Here is a 10,865-nt window from a genome sequence, read left to right on the forward strand (position 1 = left end):
TTCGAACTTCGGCCACATTTGATACAAATGCTTCAAAACTCCGCAACCTTCCATGGGCTTGCGGACGAGGATCCTCATTTACATATTACTAATTTCTTAGAAATATGTGATACCTTTCGAATCAATGGAGCATCAAACGACGCCATCCGCCTTCGAATGTTTCCATTTTCACTAAAAGACCGAGCTAAGGCTTGACTTAATGCCCTCCCAGTTGGTTCGGTAAACACCTGGGATGAACTAGCCCAAAAGTTTCTATATAAGTATTTCCCTCCTGCTAAAACGGCTAAATTAATGACTGAAATTAATACATATTCACAAGAGGATGGGGAATCCTTATATGAAACTTGGGAAAGGTTCAAGGAGCTACTAAGAAAGTGTCCTCATCACGGTCTTGCGGTGTGGCAACAAGTATCCACTTTCTACAATGGGTTGTTGCCACACACAAGACAAACACTTGACTCTAGCTCTGGGGGACTTTTAGGTAATCGTCGCCCAAATGAAATATATAATCAAATTGAGGAAATTGCTCAAACCAATTTTCAGTGGCACACTCCCTGAGGCAATAAATCTATTGCCCTGGGCGCCCATAAGGTTGATGAAAGCACTTCTTTACAAGCCCAAATCGAGGCCCTTTCTTCAAAAATCAAAAAGCTAGAAATGGCAAAAACAGCCTCGGTCATGGCTTGCGAAGGGTGTGGTGGGCCACATGAAAGTTGGAGTTGTATGAAAGAAATAGATGATCAAACAGAGTCGGTAAACTACATTGATAATAGACCTAGGCCGTCGGGTCCTCCAACGGGTACCTACAACCAAGGATGGCGTAATCACCCTAATCTTGGTTGGAGAGAACCCGGCAATGGTAGTAACCAACAAAATCTAAACCAAAGAACAAACGTTCAACAACCAAGAGTCAAGTCACAAAATTTTTCTCAACAACAAGGTGGAAGAGAAAGGCTTGAAGATACTGTATCTCGCCTCATCTTCGACACCGAAAAGAAAAACTCGGATCGACTTCAACAATTGGAATCGAATTTTAGAAATCAACAAGCTAGTATACAAAACATTGAAAAGCAATTAAATCAAATAGCTCAGAATTTCTCCGAGAGACTAAAAGGCACGTTACCAAGTAATACCGAAACCAACCCAAAAGCGCAAGTACATCTCATAACATTGAGAAACCGTATCGTGGGTTCCGAAGAGGCTCCATTACCGCCAACTGAAAGAAGCCAGACCACAACTCCGCCCCAACAAGAGAAGGCTTCTCCACCAATTCAGGAGCCTACTAAGACTCCTCCGGTTCCATACCCCGGTCTGTTAATTCGTCTAAAGACCGATGAGCAATTCGCAAAGTTCGAAAATTTACTAAAACAATTGCATGTTAATATTCCATTTATCGAAGTCCTAACTCAAATGCCTAAATATTCAAAATTTATGAGGGACTTCCTCACTCATAAAAGGAAAAAGGAAAATTGAATCATTGCAATTAGTTAATTTAGGTGAAGAATGCTCCGCCTTAGTACTCAACAAACTCCTGCAAAAGAAGCTTGACCCCGGAAGCTTCACAATTCCTTGCTCGATTGGGGAATCCCCCGTTCGTAATGCACTAGCCGATCTCGGGGCAAGCATCAACCTCATGCCCTCATCAATGTTCAACCGACTCGGCTTAGGGAAAATAAGCCCTACAAAAATAAGCATACAACTCGCCGATAGATCCGTCAAATATCCACAAGGTGTCGCTGAAAATCTACTAGTCAAAGTCGGCGAATTTGTCTTTCCGGCCGACTTTGTCATACTAGATATGGAGGAAGATGCAGAAGTGCCACTCATCCTAGGGAGGCCATTCCTAGCTACGGCTCAAGCAGTGGTCGATATGAATGATGGAACACTAACATTGAGGATTGGGGACGTGGAAATGAAGTTTGGAGTCGGAAAATGAGTAGAAGATGACGACCCGGTCAACTACATGAAGGTCATTGACTCAAGTTTGGATGATGCTCTCCGACGGTGTAGCATGGGATGCAAAACATCCCACTTGGGTAACATATGACCAGGCATTGGGTCTAGCCAAGGACCCTTATAAACGTGGCGTACCACGGAGGCATTCCGCGGAACTATCCTTAGTTTAGCTTAGATTAATTTTTATGTTTTCTAGTTTAGTTTTAATTTTCAGGAATAAAACACACTCAAGATGGTGAAGGATAACAAGGGAAACTTGAACCAGCACCCCATGCACAAAAACAGAGCCGTCCGACAAAATTTTCTTCATTAACAGCAAGTTCAGCACGGGCCGTGCCCGCCTTACACGGCCCCGTGCTGCACAATCTGTAGAAAATGCCCAGTTCAGGTAACTGGACACGGGGCGTGCTCACTGAACACGCCCCCGTGCCCAGGCTTCTGTTTCTTTTTAACAATTTATGTTACTGGCGATCTGAACACGGGGCCGTGTCCAGACGCCCAGTAACATAAAATTTTGCTTTTTCACACCTTTTTACACATTCAATCAACCTAAAAACTTATTTTTGGGACACATTGAGGACAATGTGTAATTTAAATGTGGGGGGGGGGGATGCTAAAACCTTGAATCTTGCAAGTCCCAATTACAAGCCTTACACAAAACTCTATTGGAACCGCTTCTAGGTTTAATTTGGGAATTTCAAGTTCTAAAAAAAGCTTATATTCTTATAAATTTACAACCAATAGCGTCGTGATAAAAAGAACCAACATAAGAAAATTATGAAACGACATGACAAGTTTAGTTAAAATTTGATTATATATACTTGATCACATAAAAATCCATTCCCACAAAAAGTGAGTTTTGAGCCTTTATTGAGCATACAAATACATATCTTTAAACTAAATGCTCATTTTTCGTTTCTTGTGTGAATAGCCGCTTGGTTCTTACGACTCTAGAACTTGCCACGACGATACATTCCCGGTCCTTACCAACTTAAACCCGAGTAAGTAAATGATGGAGGCATTAGAACTAACCCTTTTTTTATTTCTACACCATTATTTTTCTTTTTTTTTTACCACCTACCCAAAATCCCCCTAGTTAACCCCTTTGAGCCTAAACCTTTTCATTTCTTAACCCAAACAAACACCCTTTTACCCACCAAAACCCTTTTTCATTTTAAACCCTTTATTTTAGTAACAAGGCTCGGTTTTTCTTATGACTTAATGATGATGATGATGATGATGAAGCCAAAAGAAATAAACAACCAAGTTTATCAAAAAAAAATAACTTTGTTTGAAAGAAATGCTTCATCAAAATAAAAAGTTATGAAAAATAAAAAGTCTTCCGAAAAACCGATGCTTTTTACGCCTTTCGCTCTTTTTACTAACCACTAACCCAACCACCCACCTTTAGCCAAAGCCTAACCCTTCACCCCAAAAGTCCTCTTGATATTTACAAAGGTGTATAGTTAAAAAGGAGGAGGATTGACTGCTTGGCAAGCTTATGGTAGGAGTAAGTTCCATGCCGCTCTCGAGTGATTCACTAAAAATACATCTTCGGCCGAGTGTTGAGTGATCCCTCGTAAGGTATGTGAACTTGTATATATATGGAATTTTAAAAAGGCATGTTATTCCCTAATAAGTAATTTATCTTATGTAATGTTTTTAATAAATCATGATGAGTAGGATTGTAAATAAATAAAAATAAAACTTAATAAAGAATCTTGGAAATCCCGACACTCTATGACAAGCCCAAAAATCTTCTCTTCTACCCTTCCATTTGGGAGTGTAAAAGCCACATTATAAAGAGTTTTGCTTGAGGACAAGTAAAGATTCAAGTGTGGGGATATTTGATGTGCACAAAATGCAACATATAAATTACATCAAATGAGGCATAAAACTAACCCTTTTTTTAGTACTAATGTTGGAAAAAGTGTGTTTTTGTCTTCCTTTTGTATTTTCAGGAATAAATGAGTTCAAATGAACAAAAGAAGCAAAAAGGCAGCTAAATCTAACATAAATACAATAAAAGGAACAAACGTGGCATGCCCGACCTCCCAGACAACATCTTCCCAAGCAAAACAAGAGAACAGAAGGCTGAACACGCCCCGTGCTCAATGAGCACGGGGGCGCGCCCAAGTGTCAGCAGAAAAGACAAAGTTGTAAAAGCTTCTATCGCCCACCACGGGGTCGTGATCAGCGGACACAGGGCCGTGGTCAACTCTAAGATTCGCAGAATCTAGGGAAATCTTGATAGTACAGATACGCTTCTGCACACGGGGCCGTGCTCAACGGACACGGGGGCGTGGTCAACTAATGCAGACAAACTGCAATTAATGAAGAAAGAGAATGAGGATGGACACGGGGTCGTGCCCAATGGACACGGGGCCATGCCCGAGCTGCTGTTCAGGCTATAAATATGGGTGCTTGGCTCATTTGCAAACCATCCCTTGGCACACCACCTCTCTCACACTTCACCCACCGCCCACCACCATCACAACACCATCATCCACCACCATCATCCATCATCCATCATAGAGTGTGTGAGTCGTCTCGGGATCCAAGATTGATCGTAAGAGTTCTTGACAATCAAAAGCCATGTTTGCCTAAGTCTCTTACATCACTAGGTGAAGACAAGTGTTTAGTGTAATACTTTTTATTTTTAATCTTTTCGCACTTTTTATTTGGTTATGTATTAATGACTTTAATAACTAGTTTCTTATGTTGAAGGTGATTCTTCCTTATCGTTTGTCCGTAGTGTCTTGGCATTATTTTACTGTCTATATAAAATAAAAGATTTTCACCATTCATATCTCCACGGTCTATATGGAGATATGTTGGCTACCTGGTCGGGGGTTAAGGGAACGGTTTGGTAAGAGTCTTGCCATTGTTCAGTGTATAGATCCTGCAAAGGACCTGGGTCAAATTTAGTAGGATCTCCTTAAATACCCACCGGTATTGGATGGCGGGGGTTCAAACTCTTTGATCCCCTCATAAGTAAGCTACTATTAAAACTTTAACCCGGCTACTTAGGACTATATCTCTGCTGACTTAGACTACTTAGCCGAGGGTAACGTCACCTTCAAAAGAGAGGCCTACCATATTATGCATTAATAACTTAATTAATTATCTTTCAATAATCCGACCCTTTAGGATTGTATCCTTGCTGACTCAAACTACTGGGTTGAGGGTAACGTCACCTTCAAAAGAGGGGCCTACTATAATAACTAAGATAATCTCTTAAAAAGTGCAAAAAGTGCGGAAATAATCAGAGGTTACACTATACACGAGTCGGATCCAAGTGATTCATCTTGTTTATCTGTTTTTATTTTTATTTTACTTTTCAGCATTATTAGTCAGTTTTATTTTTCTAGTTTAAAACATTTTTCTAACTTTTTGATTTGATTAGACGTTGAGGATAAACCGGTACTAAAAGCTCTTGTGTCATAGGACGGCCTCAGTATCTTACCAACACTATACTACGTCCACGATGGGTGCACTTGCCCATATGTGTGTTTAGTGTTAGTAAATATCGTGTTTTATAAATTTAAAACTTGGCTAAAAAGTGTAAACGGCTTAAAATATATATAAAAACCTATAACACTACACACGCATCAGGGCATAACTGTGCATACCAACCCAACAGCAAGAAGTCAACAAGTCAACTCAGTTTGGTCAACAAAGTCCACGATGTGCGAAGGCATAGTCGTGAACCTCTTAGGCACGACCATCGAAGATAAAGACAAAGATCAGAAGCTTCAAGATCCGACAAAGCTAACACCATCTAAAGCCCGTGTCTGGACACCTACCCATGCACGGCCGTGAAACACCCTAGGCACGACCATGCCTAAAACAGAATAATACAACATGGTACCAAAAGATACAAGAGATAGAGGTTCTGTCGGGGCAAAGGACGAGGCGAGGTGATGCCTACCTATGCACGGTAGTGCATAATTTCATTAAACCAACCTATAAATAGTAGCTTTTACAGCCCATTTTCACCATCCCATTCCACACTATCCTCACCTACTTTTCACACATATACTATCTGATCTAGAGAGGTCACTTGTAGTTTAGGATCACTACACCAAATCACTTATAATAGCTTAGTTTGATAGAGAGAGAACTTGTAATCAACAACCTTCAAGAAGTTATTGATTCTTATACTTGATCCATCATGATGTTTTCAATGATCATTGTTTGTGGACATATTTGTATGACCGTTCTTGGCTAAACTTCTTGTATTGCGTGGGTTGTAGATGAAGCTTGGTTTTAATTAATTGTTTAATCTTTGGCAAAGTGGTGTGTTCTGTTTTTGACAATTCTTTCTACCCTTATTTATTGTTAATGGGATTTTTTTCTTTAGTTTTGGTCCTTGATCTTATAAGTATTCTTAGTAAACTTAGTGGTGTGAAGCCTATTAGTACACTCATGGTGTGTGACAACCCATAATATACTAGTATGGGGTCCCATTTTAGTAGTGGTTAACCCATTTGTGTTTACACATCTTGTGATTAACCCTCACTTATCAAGAATTTCATTGAAGCATGTATGATCTACATACCAGGCTTCAATGATAAGCTAAAACTTGTTGAGCGACTTGTCTAGTCTATATGTTAGGCTTTGGTGCAGACCAAGAGTTGGTAAACTCATGTTAAAATGTATACGTCTTTATATTTTTTTGTTATTATAGTTTTCACCCGTTAAATAAAAATCAATCACCACAGTTTAGAACAAGTCACATTAGCAACGTTACTACCAAGTATCTATGCCTTTGTAGGACCCAAAAAAGGACCACGATTATAAAGGTCGCAAGGTACAATGTTGTAGAAGAAGAGTAGTTGAGTGTCTTTAAACTAGACCTAGGTTGATGGATTTATAAACAAGCTTTAGGTAACCTTAACCGAGGTCTTTCCATTTTAACTTTAAAAATATAATTTGTAATCTTAATAAAAACCCACCGGTAACATTAGCTAGGAGCCGAGTCTTTTCAATTAAGTTCACTACACCACTTGCTAATAACTTAACTATAATTCATCCCAAGTGGATTCGAAAACCCGAAACAATGCTCATTGTGATCTTGATATTATCCACTTGTTTCTATTACTTGCATTTATTTTATGGTTCTATATTTAATCTACTAACAAACCAAGCAAAAGATAAGTAACTAATTGGTTGGTAATTTAAAAGTTGAGTAGTAAAAGTCGTATCCTTTGGGTTCGATACTTGGTTTCTACATAAACTCTACTACAGACGATAGATACACTTGCCTATTGTGTGTGTTTAGTCGAAGTAATAATCATTTCTTATAAATTTAAAACAAGATAACCGTGTTCCAAAGCTACTAAAACTAACACACCTAAAACACGTAAATTAACAAACGTCATATATTCCACAATATAGCGTAAAATGTTCCACAATTTTACACGTAATTAGCATGCAACATTTAATATGATGTGACCATATAAAGTTAAAAGATTTCCAAGAAGTGTTGCGCTAAGATCATATTGCCACTGCAAAAAAGACCATAACTGCATTGGTACTTTTCTATTGAACTGCATATGCTTTTGTAATTACTGTTCATCTCTTGAAGTTCATATTTCTTTCACTCTCCTTTATAATTTCTCCTTTCATATCTTCTTAAAAAGGTTACCCATAAAACTCATGATGGGGGATGCTTTTTTAATCACAAGGCATGATGTGGATATATTGTGTTGTCATCAATCGCACATATCATGTTATTCTCTTTCATTCTTATTGAAGAATGTTGACAAAGTTCAAATAACACGTAAAGGACAACACGTGTATGAGTGATGTTCAATGCATATCACTGATGTTGCATTTTCTAGCATATACTTGTTCTTTTCCATGCCGAAGAGGTGGATACAGGCACCAACAGTCATAACAAATAATGATTGAGAAGTGGAACACGTGTATGAACATTTTTTTGTCGTTTTGTTTTTTAAATTTCAAAGATGTTAGCATAAAACCATGAACAGGTTCATAAAAGTGAATGACATAGTTTAGATCGAAGTGGTTGGTATGGAAATGTCCAGTCTTGGCATTCCTATGTTGTTACATCCCTTCTTATTCCTAAAGGTTGACAATGGAGTTCAAGTGGTGTAATGGTTGTTATAGTTTAAGTGTTTTATAAGTATTAAGCTGAAATGAGATTCGTACACAACGCCACATGATTGGTTGCCATGTAGTACATGTAATTTGTTGTAACATACTGTCATGGTTGCCATTTCCAACAACACTCTCTTTCAAATGATCTTTGTTTGATTTTCATGAATACTACCATGATAAAGCTTTTGAAAACGTTCAAAGGATGTTTTCAAGATAAGATCTCGGATACACATTAAGTCATCAAAGTTCTTTCATGATACGCTCACTTATGGCTCAATTCCTTAAACAAACAACTAAAACCCTCCCCAAACCCCTTTAGATTTGTTGTTTCTTCGTATTCAAACATATATGCTATCCCATATATCAACCACTTAAAAGTGTTCATCGTGATATAGTAATAAACCTTCAAAACCGTCATTTGAAGCATAGAATTGTTCTATGTCTAGTTTTCATAACAACAGGACTTCAAAAACTATATTCACAACGAAAAATAGTAATAATAAAATTTATGTCAACTTTTTAAACTTAATGATTGTTATCCATTTGATTGCGGTTTGCAAACAAAAACCACAAGAGTAAAAGGCTTAGGTGTTGTTTGTTTTTGAAGAGGTAAAAGGTCTGCAGTCTGCGGACCATATCTGCAAACATCTGCAGGAGAAGAGGTGGACCAAAGGTCTGCAGTCTGCAAGGAGAAGACTGTTTGCTTTTTTTACTTCTAAAAAAGAGAGAGAACTGCCACTTGCCCCTAATTTGGCTTCTTCCCCCTTCAGAAATTCAAGATCGTCAGGTTACAAATCTCCCCGATTCAAAACCCATAATTCTTTTACTAAACCCACAGACCTGTAAGCATGGTTGCAAAAGTCGCTAGGCGCTTCCTAGTCGGTCAATCGGGGAGTTGAGAGTACTCGGTCTAGGCGGAGAGTACTCGGGGAGTACTCGGACATGTTAAATCATAAAGAAATTACTTTTTAGAGATGAAATATATGTCAAATAACATAAATTTACTAATATTTATAACAAAATACATGAAAATGATATTCATTCTTTAATATGATAGGCATAGAAATTTTGTTTTATTATTATTTAAGTCAAACTAGGCCCGAGTTGACCTACTAGGTCCAATTCTGGCTGATGTTGACCGCGTTTGACCGACTCCGAGTAATTAGGCGGACTCAAAGAAAGTCGCCTCGGCAGCCTACCTTGTAGCGACTACTCGGGGAGTACTCGGCCTTGGAAACCTTGTTTTACAACCATGCCTGTAAGATTGGCCGAAAAAAAGGGCACTGTCACCGGATTTCTTGTGTTTATGCTCAGGCATGTGAAGCTCCGGCGAGTGAGATATTGGTTATATGGAGTAGAGTTGTCAATCTCTTGCCACTTGATTCTGATTAGAGTATGTGCTGATGATTTTCCTCACATGATATGTTTAATTAAATAACTTTCCTTTGTGAAAATTGAGATGATGATGATGGTGTTGTTGCTGCAAATATGGACTTTGCAGATCTGATCCGTTTCAAATGTGTAGCTCTGATGCGTTTCAAATATTGAAGGAGGTGGAGGTGGTGGCGGAGTGGAGGTGAGCGGCGGAGGAGGTGGCAGAGGAGGTGGAGGTGGTGGCAGAGGAGGTGGTGTGGCTGGAGGGAGAAGAGGTTTGAAGACTTGGGTTGATGTCTGCGTGGGGAAGAGGTGAGGAAGATGTTTTTAGTGAGGAGCTCTTCAAGAAAACAAACAAGCTGCAGGACCCAAAGGTCTGCGCGCGTCTGCGCAACGCAGACATAAGTGCTCAGAAGAGCTTTTGCCCAAAAAACAAACACCACCTCAGAGTTATACCATATTAAGTTTGTGTAGATTTAACTGAGACTCCTTAAAGTTGTTATTTGGATCTGCTAGATCATAACATGACTTAAACAAGAGTTCATCATTGGTTAACCCCTTGTTTTTTTTACTTTAGGTTCCTAGAATCCTTAGGTTAATTTTTTTAGGATTCTAAAAAGACTAAATTTCATACATGGGGTGTGTAGTGAAAGGTTTCAGATTCATTATATGATTTTATTAGGGGTAGTAATTTGGATCCAAAGGTATGTGAGGTGTGTGGATTATGTAAAAGTTGTAGTAATATAAACCTTGTGAGTGTTGGATGTGAATAGCCATAAAATTGGGTGAATAGTAACATTTATACTTTGAACGTATGCATGAGAACAATTGTAGTGATTTAACCATTTTATATCATTCCATATGCATAACTTGATGAAGTTGGTGAATGTGATGAACATTGGAATTTTGACTTCACAAAAGGCACTGTGTTAGGCTTTGCGGTTCACCATATAAATATGGTGTCCTTACAATAACTAGTTCTACAATCAACAAGTAGTTATCGTCTCTCCTACGATAGTCAAACGTTAAAGTGATAATGCTAGTACCATAGATCTACAACGGTTCTACTAGACATATATGATGGTTTTGTAACATCATTTTCATATAAGATGTTAACAAAATAGCAGGATTTTATAAGACAAATATGACCTGATTTCACTTTTGGACCAAAATGGTAATAAAACTGAAACCACATGGACCTAGATGCAAAAGGTTTGAGTTTTGGACTAAAGTGGCAAAAGTGACCAAACCTCAGGGACCAAAATGGCAGTTTACTCTTTTTTTTTTTTTTTGGTATTTTCAGGTTTAAAACCCATATGCCTACTTAACATTAATTATATATATATATGGATCCCATTAAGTCTAACCACTTTTGAAATCCATCTTCACCGTTGGATTATGCTGAGATT

General features: G+C 38.4%; 1 non-coding gene across 1 annotated transcript; it reads right to left on the reverse strand.

The window, feature by feature from the left end:
* Positions 1 to 285: 285 nt before the first annotated feature.
* On the reverse strand, positions 286 to 392 carry LOC118482314. Its single transcript, XR_004868357.1, has one exon. It is a non-coding gene; the product is annotated as a small nucleolar RNA R71 (small nucleolar RNA).
* Between the last annotated feature and the right edge of the window lie 10,473 nt (positions 393 to 10,865).

The sequence above is a fragment of the Helianthus annuus genome, chromosome 9 (genome assembly GCF_002127325.2).
Source record: "Helianthus annuus cultivar XRQ/B chromosome 9, HanXRQr2.0-SUNRISE, whole genome shotgun sequence".
NCBI lineage: Eukaryota > Viridiplantae > Streptophyta > Magnoliopsida > Asterales > Asteraceae > Helianthus > Helianthus annuus.